The following is a 4,447-nucleotide window of genomic DNA, read 5'->3' as shown; positions in this document are numbered from 1 at the left end:
AAATATTTTCCTGTTAATGAACGTTTAGTCTATTCGATGCCAGTACGGAGATCAAGCGTTGTTCTGAGGGACACGGTCATCTGCAGTTCTGATGCACTTTAGCTTATTTTTCTGCTCCCTGTTTTTCAACTCGTTTTGTGTAGTACTGGGGCGCGGGTGATTCCGTCTCTCATTCGGTTGAAACGTACCTTTACGAGAAAGTCTGCAAAAGTGAAAGGCAGGGACGGTAGGTCTTTGAAATCCATTTTAAAGCCTGTTTTTATATTTAAAGGATTTGTGTCTGTTAAACGTCTCATAATGCCTTAATGCTTTTCAGCAAGGTGGTTACCTACCAAGTGCTGCTCCCCTGTCCCAAAAAGCCTCCACCAAGCCTCGAGCCTAACGAGATGTACCGCTGTCGTTGAAGCTAAATCAATAAACGATGTTTCCTGGTGCCTCTTCTTCTTGTGCGTGAGCCCCTACGGGTGCTGCCCTTGCCCTTGGGGCTGGCGGGAGCCCCCCTCCCTTCCCCTCCTGCTGGGATCGGCCAGCGCGGTGTAGCTCAGGCAGTGAGATGCCCAGGCTGGGTCTGTGCCCTTCCTTGCCACCCTGCCCCAGCGCCTCTGCCCTCTGCTCCCTGGTGGGGCTGGCACTGGCCCAGTAGGGATGGAGAGGGCTTACGGCTGGTTTTCCCACTGGTTTAGGAACACTTCAGCCCAGTTGAATTAAACTGCCCGTGTGGGAACTATTTTGCTAATAGCTCCTCCAGCACAGGTCATCCTGCTTTAACCATGCGTGTGACCTAATGTCAACCCTCTGCCCCCACTAAGCTAATGGCCGAAGTGCTGTTGGGTGTCACTGCGCTCTGCACCTGCCTGAGAAGGAAGGAGGTGAAGCGTGGAGGTGGCGTGTCTGCTGGCCCAGATCTCGTCAGGATAGTTAGCCCAATTAGTTCACTCTCGCTGGATGCCTTTAGGAAATGCTGACTCACTCACTCCTCATCTTGGTTCCTCGTGCAGCCAGACTGGCATTGGGCAACTCTTCACAGCAAGAAGCTGTCACGCTTCTGAGTTGTCAGCAATCTGCTTTGGTTTGGTTTGATTTGTTTTCTCCAGCGACCTGGTGTTCCTCAACTGCTCGTCATGAAACTGCACGTTGAGTACCAGAGATGCTCAGGGCACCAGAGAACAAATATCCCTATTTCTGCCTGCTGTGAGGAAGAGGCAGGAGGAGGGAGTTAGTTCTAGCTCATGCAGACTAGCAAATCCCACCCTCCCCTTGGGTCTACCCTCCTTCCTCTTGGATTTCCTCGCTGTGAAAGCCTCACTGCTTCCCTGCCAGGCTCTGCTGAAGGCTTGCCCAGGTGCCTGCAGCCCGCACGGGTGACATCCCCCTCAATGGGACACAGCAGCGAAAGCACCCAGAGGCAGGAGAGCCTGGGTGCCAACCTGAGAGTTCTCTGACAGCCTTGTTTGTGAGCCAAAAGGCTGTACCAGTAATTAGGAAGAGAAGTATCTGGCTAACAGCTCACTGCAGTTCGCTGGCGTGTTAAAGGTAGTAATTAAAATTAAATAATATATCATTAATAGGAAGCACAATTAAAATGTTAACAATTATGACAGGTAGAAAACTGAGCAAGGAGTGGCTGCCTGGAACCAATAAGCAGGTCAGCAGAGTGGTCAGGAGTAAAGAAGTAGTTGTCAATAGACACAGAAGGCCGGCATGCTAAAAACCTTTTATTAGGTGGAGAAGTTTGAAGGGAGCGTTGTTTTGGATTCCTTCAACTGATGATGCAGAAAAGGCAAGCGTTTTGATATTTTTTTCTTTTCTAAAAGTAGCAGAAGTATTAAATGAGTCTGGGGATGTTTTTTTCTGGACCTGTGGCAATCAAGCATGCTATTAACTTCTATAGGTGATGAGCGCTTGAAAAACTGCAAGCACAGGTGGTTCAGAGGCCATGTAGCATACAGGCTTCGTAATATTTACCGAATCCCACAGGAATTCCACAAATATGGAAAAATGTTTCTGTTGTATTGAAGACAAAACTTAGAGGGTCATGTCAGCACGAGCCTGGGGAAAACTTCAAGATAAAGAATTGCTGCCATCAGGACCAAGTAAAGAACCTGAAGGGAAAAGAAAAAGAGGCAAACGCAAAGAACACATCCTATGTTATAGAGCATATATATATATATATATGCCCTAGCTTTGAACAAGCTGATTCAGCACCTTGATAGTGCAGAGCTCATAGGCTGAGCCATTGCTGGCATCAAAGCACAACCCCACGCACACCCAAGCCCCACGTGCCACCACCTCTGCTCACCCTCACTCTGTCCCTCGCCTTATTTTCTGCTGTAGTTTGACTGTTGATCAAGGCTGACTTGAACCAGCTCCACTGTGGAGCCAAGGGTGGCATGTCATGAGCTTCAGGACAGGCAACTCCACTTGGGGTGCTTGTCTCTGCTCACCCGCTGGCTAGAGGATGCCTGTCCATCCCACTGCCTCAAGACACCAATGCCCTCATGCTGGCCAGGGGCTGAGGTGCCTGACTGAGCATCCTGGAGTCTCTGTTGAAGAGCCAAGTGCTTGAAAACAGGTTTTTGAATGGAAAACTTACACTCTGTAATCAAAGCCCCAAACGGGTCATCTGAGGGCACTAGCACTGACAAGGACATTTCCAACAGGAACCACAGAGATGTTTGTGCCTCAGGAAACAGAAAGCCGCACAAAGTGCTCATTTTGAGATTTTTAAACCAAAGTCGGACATGTTGGCTAGAAGCTTGGAGGACAACCTACAAGTACAGTGGCACAGGTCCAAAAGTCCTGCCTTGTCCTACTTTGACTTCATAGTCTCAGTTCAGGTGCTCCCATCTAGGCACCAAAAGCCACCTGTGATTGTCTTGGGATTGCCAGGTGCTACACAGGCCTCAGGGTAGACCCGCACTCAGTGATGTGGTGCCCAGGAGCTCGAGCATCTCCCACAGCGCTCAGAGCCCACGGTGGAGGGTAGCAACATCCGCCAGGGATGTTTCCTACTAGCATCCAACGGACAAGGTGAGTCCTTTGAAACAAATATGGATGAAAAGACAGTTTATGTGACGTGGAAAAAAGGAGCTAACATGGACCTGATTTTTGTCTTGCATTGGCATGAATCAAGAGTTTTGTTAAGGCTGATAACTGCAAAGGCAGCTTTAAGAAGTTCTGGGACATGTTTTGCCTGACACAGCCCAGGAAAACGAGGAATGCCAGGATCATATCCATCTAAAAGGATGAATCAAAACTAACGAGCGCTCACAGGTACGGGAGCTGGGATGTTACAGCAGGTCAAATGACTGGCAGAAGCAGAGCATGCTAAGAATAAAGTAGTACTTGAAACTGAGAAAATCAATATGTACTTTCTGTATTTACTATATTTTGAAATGTAATATGGGATCATTCATACCATTTTGCCTATCACAGACCTACTAAGAGAGTACTTTAGTTCCCTTGCTCGTTAGGCTTTTGACGCAGTGGTTTTGCTAGGAAGCCTCTGCCAAGGAACAGTGTGAAGCCTCTGTGGGCGGTCAGAGCAATGGTGACAGTTGACCAGACACACCGAGCTCCTTTGCAGCAGTACCCAAAGCTGCCATCTCACCGGACAGTTGACCAGTATCACAATAAACCTAACATAGGTGCAGGAAAAAAAACACAAACCCACAACCCTATATTGCCATACAACAGACCTTTCTATAGTACAACATACACCTTGCAAAGACACCAGCAAGCAGGGATGGTGATACTGCCTCATGGTAGCTGCAGAGCAAGCAGAATCCCGTCTCTCCTCTTTTTAGAGCTGTTCCGGGGCTTGTCACCACAAACTCTGGGGCTCTGTCACCACGAATTCAGATGCTTCACAAGTGCAGGCACAGAGCCTGGGAAGCATCAGAAGAAGCTGGCCGCTGCAGAAAGGCAAACAGCCTGTGCTCCAAGTGCCTTGTGCTGGAATTTCTGTGTCAGCCTAAAGACAACCACCGAAGGAGGGCACGATCAGCTCCTGCCCATGGCAGGAGGGACAATAGAGCTGTATCACTGAGGCCCAGGTAGCTCTCACCTGCAAATGCAGACCAAAACCTGCCCTGTAAGGAGAGCATGAAGCACCTGCTCCGGTGTGGCTGGCAAGCAGGATCCCTGTTTGATTGCCTTTCTGGGAGTGCAAATCACTTCTGGGTTGTGGAGCCTCCTGAGGACTGCATGCAGGTGAAGGAGCTGACCCCATCTCCTCCTCTGGCTCCGGCTGGAGGGAGGGATGGCCACTGGGGCGGCAAGAGTGGCTAAGCAGCAACTCCTGTTCTTACTAGATGTATCTTCTTGTAGTTGAGAGCTTTTGAAATGAGCTGCACACAACCAAACACAAGTACTTGTTTGACCACTTACAGGGGAGTCAGTTACAGAAAGGACTGACTAAAAAACATTTCCTTCCTCCTGCAGGGAG

Source organism: Tauraco erythrolophus, chromosome 1, assembly GCF_009769465.1.
Source record: "Tauraco erythrolophus isolate bTauEry1 chromosome 1, bTauEry1.pri, whole genome shotgun sequence".
Lineage (NCBI taxonomy): Eukaryota > Metazoa > Chordata > Aves > Musophagiformes > Musophagidae > Tauraco > Tauraco erythrolophus.
The sequence above is the reverse complement of the archived record's forward strand: the minus strand, read 5'-3'. Positions refer to the sequence as shown.